Source organism: Palaemon carinicauda, chromosome 22 (genome assembly GCF_036898095.1).
Source record: "Palaemon carinicauda isolate YSFRI2023 chromosome 22, ASM3689809v2, whole genome shotgun sequence".
Classification (NCBI taxonomy): Eukaryota; Metazoa; Arthropoda; class Malacostraca; order Decapoda; family Palaemonidae; genus Palaemon; species Palaemon carinicauda.
This window is the reverse complement of record NC_090746.1, coordinates 36,246,004-36,266,029: the sequence shown is the minus strand read 5'-3', so window position 1 is coordinate 36,266,029 and position 20,026 is coordinate 36,246,004. Positions and strand designations below refer to the sequence as shown.

General features: G+C 43.0%; 1 protein-coding gene across 3 annotated transcripts in view; it reads right to left on the bottom strand.

The window, feature by feature from the left end:
• The window catches only part of LOC137616404 (tyrosine-protein phosphatase non-receptor type 11-like), a 284,273-nt gene that overhangs the window by 226,508 nt on the left and 37,739 nt on the right, over positions 1 to 20,026 (bottom strand). The window lies entirely within an intron of this gene.

Here is a 20,026-nt window from a genome sequence, read left to right as displayed (position 1 = left end):
GAGGGTGGTTCCAGTAAAAGAATATCGCAAAAGCTTTTGACAAATTAGCATCTAAAATGACGAATAGTGGAAGATCACAGCAGAAATCAACCAAACTCCAAGTCTTTTCATACACTTACACAGACTTTCACACACTGCACTTCACCATGATTTTGTACAAAATCCTACACTTTTTTATATTCAAGACCTTTCCTTACAAATCCTGGTTCGTGCTAACTATCCAGCACATCTAGGTTGCCCTATCATACAGCCTTACAACAATTCCAATTCATAAACTTCTAACCAAACTATTGTCCTCCATTGATTCCATAAGACACAACCAGTTTCAAAATACTCTCATTCATCTTTTCAACTGCAATATTTATTTCCGTTTCTATATTACTTTACAGTTTAGTAATTTCAATTCTTCTCACTATACATAAACGAAGTGAACATTTTCTCTTTAATATTTCGATTTTTTATCTATTTCTTAAATTCAACTAACTTCACTTCCAAAATGAACTTACTCAACATTTCCTTATTCATTCCCACCTTTGGTTTGCATGAATACTTCAAATATACTGTATTGCATGCATTCTACTACTTTCCTCATTTAATATATTATGTAAAAACTATTTTCTCTTCCAATATTTACCTAGTTTATTCTAAATTAACCACACAAATCAATCAGTTCAATCCATCTAGCATCTACTTCCACACATATTGCATTCCCGTCCTAATTTTGTACACCTCATGATTTTACTCTTGCTGAAAATTACTCAAATTTCTTAGTCTCGCAAATATTTTCTTTTACCTTTACAGGTTCTCTTCACAATCTTCAATCACTACTGTATCATTTATCAACTGCAATCTTTCTTAACAGTATTGATGATTTGCTCTCTAATCTCAAAGGTTAGCATAAATTTCCAGTTTCCTTTCTCTGACTTCTCACAACAATCCATCCCTATATATATATATATATATATATATATATATATATATATATATATATATATATATATATATATATATATATATATATATATATATATATATATATATATATATATATATATATATATATATATATATATATATATATATATATATATATATATATATATCACAGTCATGGAGAGTACACAAACTTTTATCAGACCTAGTTCTATAAATTCTAATACACTACTCTTCTATCACCAAAAAATATCACAAATTTCAACACCCTCTATAATGCTTGTCTAAGAATTCCAATGTGTCATACAGACACTTGACTGACATACCGCCTACCTTAATTAAACCTACACTTTCCTCACTTGATTCATTATCCGTCCCTCCACCATCCTTACAGTGGTCAGTCCAGGTGTGCAGTCATAATGAATGAAGAAAACCACTACCTTAACCCATATCATACCTAAATAAGGAAATTAAGCCATCCCAAATTCTAATCTTAATGTCACTATTTCCTACTAGTAAAGTGTAGCGTACATATATACAAAAGTAACCTGATATATTTCTACACTTCCCAGTGTTCAGGGTTGAATGTTTTTATCAAAAGTTTTTTTTTTCTTTTTTTTTTTGGCGGGGGAGTCAATTCTGTTTTGTTTTTATACTTTAATATAATCATGCAATATTAGACTCAAACACACACACATATATGTACCGATATATATACACATATCAGTATATATGTTTTCTAAACTGTTTTAATTCACTGTTATGCTATTTTTTGCTCTCTTCTCTTCTATCCTTAAAATCATTTTATAATTTTGGTTTCCTTCCCTATATCTTGGATCATTTTACTTCATAAATCTTATAATTACTTCATACTCTACTTTTAAATTTGTTTCATATGTTTTTCCTTTTGTAGGGGTAACTCCAGATGTTGAGTTTTAACTCTGTTTACCATTTGGCTCTTAACCTAACCTGAGAAAGTGAAAGACACTAGCTAGTCCATAGTCCATCTAACCCCCCCCCCCACCAGTACAGTATATAATAGGCCTATTTAAGTATATTGGACAAGGCAACTTTTGTAACTTTTATTTCAGTAAAATTTTCCAGTTATGTCTGTCCATTGTACCAGTGGTATCAATAACTAACAATCTTTCAATCACTAAATTTTAATAATTCAAAATGATGATGTATCTTGAAGGTTACCAGAACATTTATTTGTATCAATGTTACATTTCATAGAAAACCCTACTGGCCAGTAATAGTGCTTCTAAAACAGAAAAAATAGCATTTATTGTTAATTAGAGAAACTATCCAGTAATATATTGAACTTTCCTCTTCAGTCAAAATAATTATACGGGGTTTCAGATGTCAATATTACTAAGAGAAAAAAAAACATATGCTGTACTGTACACCAGCAGTTGTCAAACAACAAAATGAATGGTAATTTATAGTAAAAAGAACTATTAGCCTCAATAAACATAAGTAATGTTTAAGTAAAAGAACTTCAGAAGTCTACTATATTCCTCCATCAACAAAACTCTCCTAAGAAGAACTATCAATGATAATTAGTTTGAGGAAATTTTTAAAACATGGGTGTACCAAGAATGCCTGAAAGCCATAATGGATTGGATTTATAAATTTGGTCCATAAGGTCTAAAAATGGGGCTTGGAAAGCCATTCATCACACACGTGCAGCTGGGGGAAACCCCCCAATAACAGTATGAAGTAAAAGTTAAGATATATAGCAAGATAGCAAAAAGGAAATCTGGAATGGATAACTGAAGGCTAAAAAGGGAGTGCAGCTAGGGGTAAAAAATATAGTGAAGAGATCTTTCAAGTAAAGCTGACAGTGCTTGGCACTAACCCCCTACGGGTTGAATGTTGTTATGATATATAAAATTACTTACTGAAGAAGTTACCATATCTATGTAATAAGGTAGAACTTGGCTCATAATGAATAAATCCCAACATACTAAAGTGCACACCTATCCAAAATGAGATTAACTGGCTACCTACTAAAGCAAGAAATGAATGATGAAAGCTATGAAATATGACAAATTTTTCCCAACTATACAAACCTGACTCCTTTATCAGGAGAATTATTTCAGAAAAGCTGGAAACGGCTGTTAAAATGCCTAACGAGGGGTTGTTAGTTACTGACAGCTAGATGGGGAGCCCTACCCCCTTTTCAGCTCACTGAGAAGCCACTTTGACCTTCACCTAGAATTTGTGGGGTAAGTGAGACAGGAAGTATAACTTGGAGGACTCAGGTTTGCTTAGTTATGAAAAATACACCTTTATCCTTTAATAGGAGACTTAGTTATATGAGGGAGGAAGTTCTTATAATCAAACTGGCTGCTTTGAAATCCTGGTATGTCTAACACTGGGCCTTTATGAGAAGCAAGAATCTCGACTCCAATCCACTTCCTATCACTTGAGTATCTGAGGATAGGGTAAAGGTACTGTCATAGATAGGTGGTCAAGAGTATTGTGTCTGTAATGTAAGGCTCAGTAAATTAATGGGTTCACATTACTATCCATCCTCAACCTCATCACAGGGTGAGGAAAAGCACTTCTAAATGTTTAGAGAATAATTACCAGGTAAGATGTTTTACCTGCATAAACTTCATTCCAGCAACTTAACAGTTCAACCACTGAACTTCATGATGGGGAAGGAGAAGAGGAAAACTGGGATAGATCTTCTTACTCTCACTCAGGCTGACACGACCGTTATCTTAGACGAGATGCTTCTCGTACTGTGAGGGAGCTAGGTACAGTATATTACACCAACTATCGAACAGTTATCACAGGTCAAAGGGAGAACGTGTCGAGTGACTTCTGGATCCATTCTCATAAATAGTAGGCCATGAAGGCCATCTGATGTTTCCAAACTGCCTTAAGGACGTAGTTCATTGACAGGTTCTTCCGAAAGACTAGCATTACAACAACTCCTCTGACTTCGTTAGTGCATGCCTATGGTGGTTGTCCCAGGTCATTTGTTATCCTGTCCAGCACTCTAATAATGTTTCACATAGCCAGAAAGAAATGGTGTTTCTAGTTATTTTCTTCTTAGTCCTTCATGCACAAATGAAAATGTTCTGGGGTCATGGTCTAAATGGTTGAATTATCTTGTGGTAGCATCTTAATGCCCTCACAATGTATATAAGCAATTCATCCAGATTGTAGGCTACTGTACAATATAAAATGTAAGCTAGATATACAAGCAATATTTTTAACGTATGTAGCCAAAAGAAATTTAAGCTATGGTATATAAATTGATTTTGATTTATATTGTTTTTTTAGCAGAATCTTGTATAAGTTCATATTCATATTTTTGTAATAAATTCATATCCATATTTTTGTAACAAGATAATTGCTAAAATAATGTAAACATGGTATTTTTATTATAAAATTAATTTTTAAATATACTTACCTAGTAGTTACATATATATATAGCTTAAATCCCGCGTTTTGTTGCGCGCACAGCAGAAATTCAAATTTCGCGGCAATCGCCGCCATGACAGTTGGTGGTCAATACATGAGTGCCATCTCTCATAGGTTACTAGAACTATTCCCAACATTCTTCAGAAATTCCATGCCCCTGTTTTCAGAGGGGAGGAGGGAGAGCCCTTTTATATATGTAACTACCAGGTAAGTATATTCAAAAATTAATTTTATAATAAAAATACCATTTTTAAATATGTAACTTCCCTTGTAGTTACATATATATTGCTGATTGACACACTTGGTGGCGGGTAGAAAACCTCATCCCATCGGGAATTCGTATAATTATTAATAGCTATAATTAGTAGTACCAATAATCTGGTTCTAACCTGATAAGGAAGCTGGCTTCATAGTTATTCTGCCTCATTTGCCTGCATTCCTTGAGAGACTCAGCGATCCACTCAGGGGGCTGTAAAAGTCTCTGTGGGGCTGCCACAAGGTCCTCGACCTTAGCGTGGCAAGACCTCCACCCTTGCTACCCTGGCATAGCCATGGATAATGAATCTGACCACCTACTCCAAGGTTAAAAAACACACATCATAAAAAACTAACTTGACTTGCATCCCAGACTGTGGAAGGCTGCAACAACCTTCACAGACAGCCTGTGAACACAAGTACAAGAAAAAAAAGGCAAGGGTATATAATAAAAAAGGTTATAGGGAAGAGGCAATAGACCCTTCTCCAACTACGACGCTGGAGGTAACATAAGGAACCAGGGAACAACAATCTTCCTACTGTGTCTGGGCATCCTTGAGATAACAGGCTGTGAAGATTGATTTACTTCTCCAGAAAGTAGCCTCCAAAATTGACTTCATTGACCTATAGTGCTTGTAAGCCAAAGAAGTTGATACAGCTCTAACCTCATGTGGTTTTACCTTAAGGATAGGGAAAACTTCTTACTTCACAATTCTGGTGAGCTTCCCCTATCAAATCCTTAATGAAAAAAGCCAGGGTATTCTTTGATAAAGGCAAAGAGGGCTTTTAAACTGAGCATCAGAGGCTGTCTGCTTGTCCTCTCAGGTGTTTGGACTCATACAGATAAAAATTTTAGAGCTTTCACTGGACAAAGGCCTCTCTCCTTTCCAAGTCCAATTTAAGTGAGATAGCTCTGGGATGGTAAAAGATCTTGGCCAAGGTCGATAAGGATTCTCGTTTGTGGCGAGAAAGCCTAGCTGAAGGGAGCAAACTGCATTGTTTCCATTAAAGCCCACCTTCTTGCTGATGGCTTGTAACTCTCCTATTCTTTTGGCTGAGCCAATGCAATTAGGAAAAGAGTCTTCTTGGTAAGATCCTTCCAAGACGCTTTGTCCAAGGGTTCAAACCTACTTGTGGTTAAAAAGGCCAGGACTACATCCAGGTTCTAAGAGGGGGTTGGATTGTCCTTCCTCTTAAGACATCTCAAAAGATCTAATGAGATCTGAAAGATCCTTGCTACCTGACACGTCAATGTGTCGGTGACGAAAGACGGAGGCTAGCATGCTGCGGTAACCCTTGATGGTAAGCACAGCCAGCTTATCTTTTGTACGCAGATACGTACAACAGAAAATCTGCTATAATGGCTATAGAGGTACTGGTAGAGAAAAGTTTGTTATTCCTGCACCATACTCTAAAAATGTCCCACTTGGATTGATAACCCCTAATAGTGGTAAAGTTCTTGGGGTATCTACCAGCCACTCCATCATCTCCGAAACCCAAGGTCTCATGGGCCAAAATGGAGCTATCAGGGTCATGCGGACGTAGGGCGATTCCCTGAATTTTTTCAGGACTCTGTCCAGGATCTTGAATGGAGGAAAAGCGTACACGTTTAGACCCCCCCCAGTTTAGAAGAAAAGCGTCCACTGCGGCTGCTTCCTGGTCTGGGACTGGAGAGTAAATACCGGCAACCTCTTTGTCATTTATGTGGCGAAGAGGTTTATCGAGGGTTGACCCCACAACATCCAAAGGCTGGTGCACACCTCGTGATGCAGAGTCCACTCCGTAGATAGAACATGCCTCCTTCTGCTGAGCAGATCCGCCCTGACGTTCTTCTCCCCTTCTATGAAGCGAGTAATCAGGGTTATGTCCCTCACTTTTGCCCAGAGAAGTAGATCTCTCGCAGCCTCGTAAAGTGAGGCTGAATGAGTGCCTCCCTGCTTTTTGATGTAAGCCAACGCAGTGGTGTTGTCTGCGTTGATCTGAACCAATCTTCCTCGGACTTCCTTCTGAAAGTGAATGAGGGCTAGGTGAATGGCCACTAGTTCTTTGATATTTATGTGCCATTTCCTCTGAGACTCTACCCACAGACCCCTATTCGAGAATTGTATGTGTCAAACCGGGACGAAATCAACCTCTTTAGTTCAAACACTTGATGCGCGCCGTGTGCGCGAACTGAACCGTGTACTGATCGCTGCGAGGGATCGTCAACTGTAGTCGGGTGACTACCAGGAGTTAAGTCCTTGCGACATTTCCGGCGCGCCTTGTGCGCGATCTGAATCGATTCTCATCTCCAGAAAAATGATATTCTCTGAGGGTGTTCTGCTCAGAGTAGCCAGTCATCCAGGTACTGTGCAAAGAAAACCTTACTCCCTTTAGGTGAAGTCAGCGAGCAACGTTGGACATCACCTGGGTAAAGACGTAGGGAGCCGTGCTCAGTCCAAAACAGTGTGCTTTGAACTGATAAGTGGTCTTGAGGAACATGAACCTTAGAAATTTTCTGTGGTCCGGGTGTATCGGGATATGGAAATACACTTCCTGCAGATCTAATGACACCATCCAATCTTCCTGTCTGGTGCCTGCAAGGACTGACGCTGAAGTTTCCATGGCAAATTTTACTTTGCTGACGAACTTGATCGATGGATTGACGTCCAGAACAGGTCTCCATCCCCCCAAACTTTTCGGAACTAGGAAAAGTCTGTTGTAAAACCCCTCCGAGGAGATATCCTCTACCACTTCTATGGCTGATTTCGACAGCATAAGGTTCACTTGCTCTTGAAGAGCTGCTGCCTTGTTCCCTGAGTGGGTTGTTGTCAACTCTAAGGGAGTCGGGTTGTTGTCAACTCTAAGGGAGTCGACGACATGGGAGGCATTCTCAGGAAGGTGATCTTGAATCCCTCATTGAAGACATTGATCGTCCAGATGTCTGCTCCCCTTTGGCTCCACTCTCGCCAAAAATGGGAAAGCCTGGCTCCCACTAGTGTCTGGAGATTGTATGTCTCACTTTCTTGATTTGCTTTGCTGTCTTGGGAATCTGCGAGTTTGACCTCCGGCCGCAATCCTCTGAGTTCCCCTTGAAGGGGCTCTCCCACGAAAGGGCTGACGAGTGGGAGGAGCCTCCTTTTGTTTCCTTGCTAAAAAGCTAGCTGGGAGGACTTTCTTAGTAGTCCTAGAGATAAGATCTTGCGTAGCCTGTAGTGCAAGAGCTGCCGACAAATCCTTCACTAAGTCCGGAGGGAAAAGATGATTACCCAATGGAGCAAATAAAAGTTCAGATCTCTGAACAAGGGACAAACCTGAAGATAAGCAGGAACAAAGCAAAGCCCTCTTTTTAAGAATCCTGCCGTGAAAAGGGGCGGAAAGATCGATGGAGCCATCCCTCACGGCCTTATCGTGACAGACAATCAGATGCATCTGAGCTTCGTTCTTAGGGTCTGTGGCCTCTACGAGAGCTCCGAGAGTCCAGTCCTAAAAATTTCCTTCAGCAGATGGTCCATTTCAGAATTGGACCACATAATCTTTGACTTGCTCATGGCTGACCTGCGTGAGGAGTCAGCAAGTCTGGAGAAGTCTTCCTGGGAGGAGACAGGCATTCCCAAACCGAGAACTTCCCTAGTCGAATACCACACACTAGATCTGGAGGCCAGTCTAGTTGGAGGAAAGGAAAAGGAGGCCTTCCCTAGATCCTTCCTCTTGGACATCCATTGGTTGTGAGTTGAGAAAGCTCTCTTAACCGAACTAGCAAGAACCATCTTCTTGAAGGAGGATGTCTTTCGGGGTCTGCCCTTCAAAAACTGAGAAGGCGGGCTCTGAGGCATAGGTTGAGTAAAGTCCTCTGGATACAGAGATGTAAAACCTGTCAGTAGCTTTTTAAGGTCAGCTGCCTGAAGCGAATCCTGAGATTCGTCCTCTAAAACTTCGGCTATAGGAACATCAATCTCCTGAGTCAAATGGGTATGAGACAAAACTGCGTTATCCTGTCAGTTATCATCTTCCAAAAAGAACTCAACCTGTCCTGATGGAACATTGTAAAGGATACCATCCAATTGTGAGAAGCATCACGTTTACGTTCTGCAAGTCTCGAGGGAGAGAGGTTCCAGTGCTTCCAGCTTATGTCCATCATGTTGTAAGGAAGCATCAACATCGTGATCCCCATGCTGCGAGGGTAAGTCCTGCTCGCGTGTATCCAGCGTGCGTTCAGCATGCTCTATGTCAACAGCGTGACGCGAGGGACCGTTAGCTGCGCGTCTAGAGAGTCGCGAAGGAGAGACAACCACTTGTCTATCATGCAGCGAGGACAAGTCCTGACTGCATGAGTCCAGCATGCGTCCAGATTACTGCATGCGTCCGGATTGCCACATGCGTCCATGTTGCCGTGAGGTTCCAGCGTGCTGCATGCGTCCCGCAAGCTGAATGTTTACCGCGTGACGCACATTAACGTTAAAATTGCATCCAGCAAGTCGCGAAGGAGAGACAACTGTTTGTCATCATGCTGTGGGGGCAAATCCTGACTGAATGCGTCCAGCATACGTCCAGACTGCTGTATGCGTCCAGGTTGCTGTAAGTTTCCAGTGTGCTGCATGCGTCCAGTATGCCGTGAGGGAGAACCTTGCCGCCTCCCGTAACGCGTCCAGATCGCTGCGAGGGAGTGTCCATGAGCGCTGCAGCTCGCGTGCGTTCTTGCTGCAAGAGCGCGCTCGGAACTATGACGTACGCGATTCTGACGCGGAGGAGCGTCCTGCTCGCGTGTGTACAGTATGCGTTCAGCTCGCGTGCATCCAGCATGCTGTGAGAGCGTCAAAATCCTTTCCGCCTCCCATAACGCGACCAGATCGCTGCGAGGGAGTGTCCATGAGCGCTGCAGCTCGCGTGCGTTCTTGCCGCGAGAGCGCGCTTGGAACTAAAACGTTCGCGAACCAGCTCGCATGTGTCCAGCATGCCGTATGTGTTCCGCATACTACATGCGTCCCACATGCTGAATGCGTCCAGTATGCCGTGAGGGAGCGACAAGATCTATGTCGCGTCCCGAAAATGCGCCCAGATCGCTGTGGGGGAGCGATCTCGACGCTCGGTCCCATGACGAGCCACTCTCTTGTATAGCGGGACGGGAAAATGTAAAAACATAAGTCTCGCGTCAACCAACGGTGAGGATAACACTCTTACCTCACCTTTCCAATGGGGAGGAGAGCGTATTGGGATACGACAATAGGATCCCTTTGCCTTTCGACTTTCCTTCTCCCAGGGGTTGGGGAGCATGGAAGAGGTCCCGGGCTAGGAGTATGACGGACACTAACGAACGCACCCTCCACTGCAATGCGTTATTTTACGTGTCACTGAACACTCGCACATTTAACTATTTCACATTAGATCTTAATAGACCTTCCCGTTGTGAGAGATTATACTCTTTCGCCAAGGGCTAGAAAGGAAAATTATTTTTTCATAATAAAATAAATTTTTGAACATACTTACCCGCTGGTTATATAACAATAGCTTTATTCTTCTGTCCGGCAGAAATTCAAAACTCGCGGCAATCGCATAGATATGCCAGGTGTACACTAGTGCCACCACTGTAGCTAGGCTGAACTATTCCATCTAGCACCAGATTTTCCATGGCCATAGGTCTCTAGAGGGGAGGAGGGTGGGATTATAAGTTATATAACCAGTGGGTAAGTATGTTCAAAAATTTATTTTATTATGAAAACATAATTTTTAAACATTTAAACTTACCCGCTGGTTATATAACAATAGCTGATTGACACCCTTGGTGGCGGGTCAGAGACAGCAACATTGTTGGAATTTCCCTTAAGTGTAAAATAAAAACAAGCTTAAGGGTTCGTACCTGTTAAGGAAGCTGACTTCAATGATTCTCTGCTATCCTTTTAAGATCAAGCGGTCCACTCAGGGGACTGAGGATCTCTAGGAGCTGTCAAACGGGTAATAACCTCTATGTTGACAGGACCTCAACTAATAATCTTGTTCCGGGCACTCTCAAGGAACAAAATGACCACCTGACTAAATCAAAGATGCGGAAGATTGTCAACCAATCTTCACGTACAATCATAAAAATATATAAAGGTTCCAAGAGAAGAACATGAATACTAGGGATTAGGGGAAACGTAGTGGTAGATCCTTCACCTACTACTGCATGCTCTGCTACGAGTGTTCCCAAAGTGTAGCAGCCCTCATAAAGAGTTTGGATATGTTATAAGTAATGTGAGGCGAATACAGGTTTACTCCTCCAAAAGGTTGTATCCATGATGCTTTGCAGAGAACGGTTTTGTTTAAAAGCTACAGAAGTTGCCACAGCTCTAACTTCATGAGTCTTTACTTTAGGCCGCTTAAGGTCTGCCTCATCACAGTGTGAGTGAGCCTCTCTAATTAAAAGAAGCCGAGTGTAAAGGCTCGAATCTGTCAATCATGAGGAATTTAAAAAAAACAATATCTAAATTCCAGGCTGGTGAATCTTATCGACGCTTCTTAGAAGTCTCAAAAGATCTGAGAAGATCTTGAAGATCTTTATTATTTGAGAAATCTAAATTCCTTTGTCCGAAGACAGCTGCCAGCATACTCCTGTACCTTTTGATGGTCGAGGAGGGAAAAATGTGCTTTCTTCTAAGGTTTAAGAAGATATCGACAATTTGTGTTACAGAGGTACTGAATGAAGAAACTGATTTAGCTCTACACCACTCTCTAAAACCTCCCACTTAGACTGTAAAAACTTTAATGGTAAAAGTCCTTCTTGTACTAGCGATAGCCTTAGCTGCCTCCTTCGAAAACCCTTCAGATCTTGGGAGTTCTTCGATAGATTGAAGGCAGTCAGATGTAAAGCTTGGAGGTTTAGATGGTTTCTTGCAAAGTGGGGTTGTTTGAGAAGATCTATTCTCAATGGCAGGCTTCTTGGAATGTCCACCATCCATTCCAGAACCTCTGTGAACCAACCTCTTGACGGCCAGAAGAGAGCTACTAAAGTCAACTTGGTTCCCTTGTGAGACTCGAACTTTTGTAACATCTTGTAAAGCACTTTGAATGGTGGGAACGTGTACAAGACCATGTCACGAGCTGCTTGACGCTCGGGGTCGCATTGTGCTTGATGATTAATGTAGCATCATGTCTGTTTGTTTGACTCCTTGCTAGGGAGTTGTAAAGACGTTCGTCATCAAGCATATCTCGACTAGTAGGCTCACTACGCTTAGTGTCCAGGCGTGAAGTTACTTGACACTCAAGATCCAGGTCTACTACTCTCTTGTTGTATGCAGGCCGACAAACTAGCATGAGCGAAGAGAGCTTCTTTTGCAAATCTAGTAGTGTAATAAAAATAGGGTCAAACTGTTGTGGTACAGGAGACGTCACATCTACCACAAGCTCTCTTTCTACACCGTTTAACAACACGCAGAGCGTCCAGAAGACGATAACCAGTTTGATGGTGGAGAAGGAGCATGAACTGAGGCCATGCTAGGCCCAGACAACTGTCCTGCAACTGAGAGAGTTGGACGTTATATGACAATTGCTGACATCCTAAAAGGATGTTTGGTAGGAGAGTTTTTCTTCGGTAGAAAGAAAAAACGCTCAGAACTGTTCGAAAGACTACAACCAGAAGCTTGCGGTGTCAAGAAAGGACGCTGATTGACCGTGTCCATCTTCCTCTTTAAAAGTCTGGAAGTTGATGCCAGCCTCGTCTGGGTGCTGAGTCATCTGAAGACGATGAAAAAACTTTCACCTCACCTTTCCTATGATGAAGGTGAAAGACCTGTAAGGTGTCAAAAGGTATGCTCGAGTAGGCGACTGCTCAGGAGCTAAAGCCTCTCGTTTCCTTTATCGTTCGATATTTCTTCTCTCCGAGAAAAGGGAGAAAGAAGAAGTTTCAAATCGACATTCCTTGGAAGAGGTCTAAGGATAAGAAACAACGATATGTCTTCACTGAGTCACCCTCTATTTGAGGGGTGGTGCTTAGACCGAAACAAAGAACTCAAAACTAGACAACTTCCTCCTATCCTCGAACCTTCCGGTAGATTGAAGTTCGGATGGATGGGGAAGTTGATGAGAGCATCCTGGAGATCTAAAGAGATCATCCAGTGGACCTTCTTTACTGCTGCAAGCAGAGTCTTCTGAGTCTCCATAGAGAACTTTGTCCTCTGGACGTAGCTCGAACAGTATGTGACTGACGTTGGACGTCACGGTTTGTTCGACGTCACGAGCTTGTTGCTCGATGTCACGTTCAGCTTGACGTCCAACGTCACGTTCAGCTTGACACCCAATGCAGGCTTAGCTGCCTAGCGATCGTCGCCGCGCTTGGAAGGTAAACGCTCGATGACACGCTTGGCCACTTGATGTCTGGTATCAAGAGAAGCAGACACTCAATGGGATATAGAAGCCTTATCACGCTGATCAACATTTAGCTTGCTGGTAGGCCTGTGCGACAACGCATCCTGATAAGAATCATGACGAACCATCGCTTTGCTAACAGCAGGCTGATAAGACTGCATAAAAGATGAGAGCCGTTGCTTCATGCCAGCAGCATAGTCCAACTAGGATCAACATTAGGTACCAACGGTGTAGAAAGATCGAACTCACCTTCCTCATAGCTTACATAACGGTCCGCACTTCAGCAGACGGAAACCAGCGGCGGTGCCTGTACCGTAACACCAGACTCAGGAACAAGATCCGTATCAGTCTGAAGTAAAGCTTTGCCAACTTCTGACATCCTGTCAGGACGTACTCAGCAAAAAAGGGACACTGCCTTCTCTCACAAAAGCCCTAATGCATTTCCTGCTGTTGCAGCTGAATGTGCTGCTGCACATACATCTGCAGTTAGGTTCTTTATGCTGCATTGAGGACGGGCTATTGCACTGCCCTATCAGCACTGTCTTTTTGGTGTTGTTACTTTTCTTAAAATGATTTATTGTTAATTTATTCTCATCATTTATTTATTTCCTTATTTCCTTTCCTCACTGAGCTATCTTTCCCTATTGGAGCCCTTGGGCTTATAGCATCTTCCTTTTCCAACTAGGGTTGTAGCTTGGCTAGTAATAATAATAAAAATAATAAACAGAGACTCCTTTGACGTCTTCCTTAGCGAAAAACTCTAAGGGTGGAACGATGAGCAGCAGGTACAAAATAAAATGGAAACTCTTCAGAAAAAACTCTCACGAGTTTCTGAAAGTCACTCCCTTCCTCCTGCAAGTCTCTAACTGAGGTAGAGATGTCTTGTTTCCTAGGAGTCAACTCCTTAAGGTCCTGAATTCTGACCTCAATGCTTTAAAGGTTTAATTCTCACTCTCCCAAAGACACCAAGAATTAGTTCAAGCAGGCCTTGGTCTAAGAACATAATATCTTTCTGGTTAATATTTATTTCTTAATATAGCGCCTGGCGTAACAATGTTCCAACGCTAGAAGCTCATGGTCATGTAGACATCAAGTCCTACTGTTGGAAGCCAGACGCCAAGCAACTGCTTGGCATTCACCATCACGTGACTCTCGGAACAATACTATTCACGATTCAGACGCTCGCGATCTAGACACTTGGAGCTATGCTTGACACGCGACGTCATGTTCAATTACTTGATGCTCGACGACACGCAACTGCTTGGCGTTCGGAGTCATGATTAACTGCTTGACACTCGACGTCAAGTTCAACAGCGTGAAGCTTGATGCCATGCAAGCTCTTGACGCTCGGCGCCACGTGACTTCCTGAACAATAACGCTCGCGATTCAGACGCTCGGAACTATGCCGATCGCGTCTAGAATGGTCGATCATCAAACAAGAGAAACCAAGAAGTTGCGCTAGTTACACAAACATCGAGTTAAACCCTTACAGCAGCGTTAGTAGCTAGCCTTGCTGAACGCTCGATGACCAACACTCTGTTGTTGTCACGTTTAGCTTGGCGCGAGGCGTCACGCTCAGCCACCCGGCGAGCGCCATCATGCTCAGCTGCTTGCCGCGCACCATCAAGCTCAGCCGCCTGGTGCGCGCCATCACGTTCAGTTGCCTGGCGCTTGTCGCGCGCCTGAAAGGAAGACGCTCGCGCTTGGCCGCTTAATGTTAGAAAACACTTTTACCTCGTCTTACCTACAGCGAGGGCGAGCGTTCTGGGAATCGTCAACAGGAACGCTCGAGGGAACTTCTGTTCAGGTCCTTTCGCCGATCGACTTTACTTCTCTCATGGGTCCGGGAGCTTGAAAGAGGTCTAAGGCAAGGAAAACGACAGGTCCGAACAGAAGCACCCTCCACTGTATTGACTAAAATTCACTGCACTAATCTAGCACTAAAAATTTGTATTTTAAAACTCTTTGGCATAAAACCAAAAGTAGACACGCCCGTAGAGGGAGATCTTACTATTCTGTCAAGGGCTTGAATGAAAATGCAATAGTCACTAAATTCTATATAAAATGTAAAAAAATATTTTATATAAAATATTAAAATATTAAATGAATAGATATAGGAATAGAATATATCTATATATTTAATCCAACCCTTATTACTTAAGGGGTTCCAATAAAAGACGAATAGTCACATTTAACAATTGGAACATTTATAAATATTATACGAAAAAATTTAGTATTCCAAAAACGAACAAGTAAACAACGATACAAAGAATCGTTGAGACTACAGTATATCGATTGTTATGAATACTACATCGTATAAAAAATTAACTGAACGCTAATTTTGTTTAATCTTTGTAAACAGATTAGCTAAAGAAAAAATACTAAAAGGACCAATATAACTGTAAAATAACATAATCCTTTCATCTAGTACAACTTACAAACTTTAGTTTTTAAAGGAAAAGATACTTTTCATAAATATCGATATAAAGAGCAATACTGTAACGATAGACTGTAGCATAAATAAACTGAACGCTAGATAATCTTTAAAACAGATCAAAGATTATCCAAAGAAAGCATACCAAAAGGACAAAAATTTTCTTAAAATAACATAATCCTTTTTTTTCAATATTAAACTTACCCGATGATCATATAGCTGTCAGCTCTGCTGCCCGACAGAAAAACCTACGGGCGGAATACGCCAGCGATCGCTATACAGGTGGGGGTGTACATCAACAGCGCCATCTGTCAAGTAGGTACTCAAGTACTCGATGTCAACACAGAACCAATTTTCTCTCTGTCGTGCCACTGGCAAGACCTACCTAATACGCTGTTACTAACTGAATTTTTTTTCACAACTATTTGGTGAAGTACACTATTCCAGTTTTGAGCTTTCGCTATGCAGGGGTTTTATCTTCATTTCAAAACTTGAACTCGTTTTGGATAGATTTAATTATGGTGACAAAGAGTGTATGGACTCTCTTTCACTTTTAAATGGCCGACCCTTCCCTTAGACGGAAGTGTGTTTAGGTTTTTAGTAATTTTGCTTAACACGTTATAGATCTATATATTTTATATCTCTCCGCCTTTATTAGGCCTCTTCGATTAACTTTCCTTTTATTATAAACATATAAAAATAAATTTTTATATTTTGTTTATATGCGACCTTTCCTTTTAGTAGGCGGTCCTAACTTGGAACCGAAGTTAATCAACGTTGAGCCCGTTATATCGTATTTAACCTTTAAAGAATTTAAAACTTTTTAATTTTAATGTTTTATGAAAGAATTTCTTTGATAGTCTCGTACTGTTTTCAAAGATGAACTAACGTTTAGTTTTTTAGTCTACGCAGTTGTTGACGTTCAGGACGTTCAACATGCGCTCTATCGTTACGATAGAGAGAGAGTGTATCACGGTTTCACTTTGCAGTAAGAGTAAACCGATTCTAGCGTTTCGTTCATTCTTTCTTAGCTTTAATGGTTTAAATTCTGAATTAAAGGAACTTTTTATTTGGAAAACCTTTCAGTTTTTTCCTTTAGCAAATAACATGTTTTGACGATATATAATTGGGCTCTTCTCTCAGGTGCGAAATCTAGAGAGAAAGAGAGAGATAGAGACGGAGGGAGAGAGAGGAGAATAAACGTTTCGTTCAAGCGGGTAACGTTGTTCTCGTTTTACTCTCCTCCCTAGTCGCTGTAGGGGAAGAAGGTAAAACGTTTCTAGGGTTTTATTCTTGTTCCCAGGCTATGTGCGGTGAGAGATTGTAAACGTAGTTTATTTGAACTAGTGTTTAGTCTCTTTCCCAGCCACTGAATTCTTAATCTTTATATATGTTTTCTTTTGCATTATACGACTGTTTTCGCAATTACTACCTTTTAATGAAGGGTAGGATTGCGTGTTTCAGGTAGAAATCAGTTAAAGTTTCGATTTCAGTGAAATAAGTGCAAAACAGAAAATCAAAGTGATAAAGTGATATGCGCAAAGTGTTACAGTGTTGCGTCCGAGGGTTCGTCTGTTCGTGCCTGTCGTTCACCTAGTCCGGGACCTCTTGCAAGCTCCCAAGCCCAGGGGAGAAGTAATGTCGAACGACTTATGGGTTCGTCAGGCCTTGATCAACGAACAGACGTTTTTCCCTCCGTGGTTTCGGGCGTATCTACCCAAGATCGCCCCACCCACACAAAGACGAGAGAGCCCATTTACTTCTCGTCTGCGGAAGAGGTTTCTCGTAAGAAACCTTGGACCAAGGTCTCGCAGCTTATTAAGTGCAAGTCGGTCCCTTCCGCGCAAGTCCAACGGCCCAGGTGTAGCCACTGGGTCAGTTCGGACTCGCTGCAGTCTTCCGATGACTGCACACCTCCTAAGAGAGGTAAAGCGGTACCGCAACAGGCAGTAACTCCGTCTGTTGCCGCACCTGCTGCTGTAGACCCTAAGTGGTCTTTGCTACAGTCTATGCAGACACAGTTAGCATCTTTTTTTGCAGGAGTATCGTGCGGAGAAGGTTGACGCTGCACCCGTTAGCCTACAACCTACCACGGTTGTGCGCCCAGCAGACGCTGTGGCTGCCTGCTCCCACACTCCAGCTGTGAGAGCTCCTCCACCCATGCGCAGTCGACCCTGCCAGACGCATGCTGACGTTCACAGACGCACCCGTTAGCCTACAACCTACCACGGTTGTGCGCCCAGCAGACGCTGTGGCTGCCTGCTCCCACACTCCAGCTGTGAGAGCTCCTCCACCCATGCGCAGTCGACCCTGCCAGACGCATGCTGACGTTCACAGACGCACGGAACCCTCCGTTGACGTGCGTGTGCTACCACAACAACAGGAGGGTGGAGTTAAGCTGCCGTGGTTTGACACGGTGCGTCAGCCTCCGCAACCCACTGTGGTTACCGCCACTCGCCCGCAGCAGTCTAGTCAGTCCGGAGTTGAGGCTTCCCCACACAGCTTTGGTTGTTGCCAGCTCACAGACTGTCAAGCGGTTACATGACGTTGCCTTCTGGTCTGCTATTAATGCACCAGTGCTGTATGTCCTCACGCACCTGTTGTGGTTGACAGTTCAGTTTTTTGACAGTTCACAGACTGTCAAGCAGTTACATAACGTTGCTTTCTGGTCTGTATGCTAATGCACCAGTGCTGTATGTCCTCACGCACCTGTTGTGGTTGACAGTTCAGTTTTTGACAGTTCACAGACTGTCAAGCATTACATAACGTTGCCTTCTGGTCTGCTGCTAATGTACCAGTGAGACCCTCACTGAGATAACCTAGCTTTTCTCGGACAAGGTTCCTGTAGATGAGAAAGTGCTGTTCTCCCTCCTACTGATATTCTTTTGAGGACTCTGTCATTTGGAGAGGAGCCTTAAGCTGCTTAGCCTCCTATGGACTTTAATTAAATCATGATGATTTTTTAAGGATCTTCGTCCGGATCTTGTAACTGCTGCTCCTCGTTCGCCTCACGTCAGAACTTACACTAGGCCTAGCTACTTCGAAGCCGTTGTTGTTAAGCTAGTGCTCTCTCGCTCTCCTAGAGAGCGTTACGTCGGCTAGGCGACTGGTTTTTGCACCAGGAGGAGTTTTAGGGATACAGCCTTTTGATTTCCCTTCTTTTTATCTGGCTTATAGAGCGAGAGTCTGATAGGACACGAGAGAAGTTCTCAGCTTGGGAGTTCATGCCTCTGCCCAGGTAGACTTCTCAATTCTGGTAGACTCGGCCAGGCGCATAGCCAGGAGAAGCTCCAGTTGTTTACAGGTCAACTTCTCAACTTTTGTCGAGCCTTTGAAGTTTTGCTGTACTATTATGTCACACATAACAAGGCTTCCAGGGATGGTAAATGGTTCCGCTTCAGTCGCTAACCCCGTCTGTTGCCACACCTGCTCCCGTAGACCCTAATGGGCTTTGCTGCAAGACATGCAGTCCAAGCTTGTGTCCTTGATAGAGGACTTAATACGGAGAAGAACCTTCTGGCCAACAACCTTCCTACCGGTTGGTTGTGCGCCCTGTTGACGCTGAGGTATCCTACTCGCGTCCGCCAGTTGAGGTGGTTCCTCCACCGATGCGACCCAGTGTGGGTTGCCAGTCGCACGTTGACGTTAAGCGACGCTCGGAGGTGGTTGTTGACGTTCAGTGTGTCACTAGGAAGACGTTCAACAACCAGCAGAGGTGACTTGTTGTGACGCAGTGCGTCAACCTCAGCAACCCGGTAGGGTGTTGACTGCACAACCCAGTCAGTCTAGACAGTTTTGGGTTGACGCTGTACTTCCTCGCGTCCCCATGGTTGTTGACAGTTCACAGACTGTGCAGCAGTACCATGATATTGCGTCCGGCTCCGTCACGCATGCACCAGTGCGACCGGATTCAGCGAGTCAGACGTTGCCCACTCCGTTGCCGTTTCCTCATCAGTTTCGGATGAGGAACCCTCTGATGAGGACGTTGCTGAACAAGACGATCTACCCCTAGCCCTGCTATCCATCCAGAAGATGCTGAAGAAGGAACGCTGCCCTGTCAGGCTGTGGATGAGTCTGGTTAGGACACTGTCATCCGTGGTTCAATTTGTGTCACTAGGAAGACTACACCTCCGTCCTCTTCTATACCATCTAGCTTTTCACTGGAAAAGGACAAGACGCTAGAAGCGGTCTCGATCCCGGTTTCCGGAAAGATAAAGTCTGGTCTGACTTGGTGAAAGGACTTTATCAACCTTAGAAAGGGTCTTCCCCTGACTGTTCAGACTCCCAACCACGTTCTCTTCTCGGACGCATCGGACGTAGGCTGGGGTGCGACATTAGACGGTAGGGAATGCTCGGGATTATGGAACTCGAGTCAAAGGACAATGCATTTCAACTGCAAGAAGCTACTGGCAGTACGTCTGACCTGGAAAAGCTTCAGGTCTCTCCTTCAAGGCAAAGTGGTGGAGGTGAACTCGGACAACACACGGCTTTGACGTACATCTCCAAGCAAGGAGGGACCTACTCTCTGACATGGTACGAGATCGCAAGGGACCTCCTCACCTGGTCAAAAGGTCTAGACTTTTCACTAGTAACGAGGTTCATCCAAGGCAACTTAAATGTCATAGCAGATTGTCTCAGTCGGAA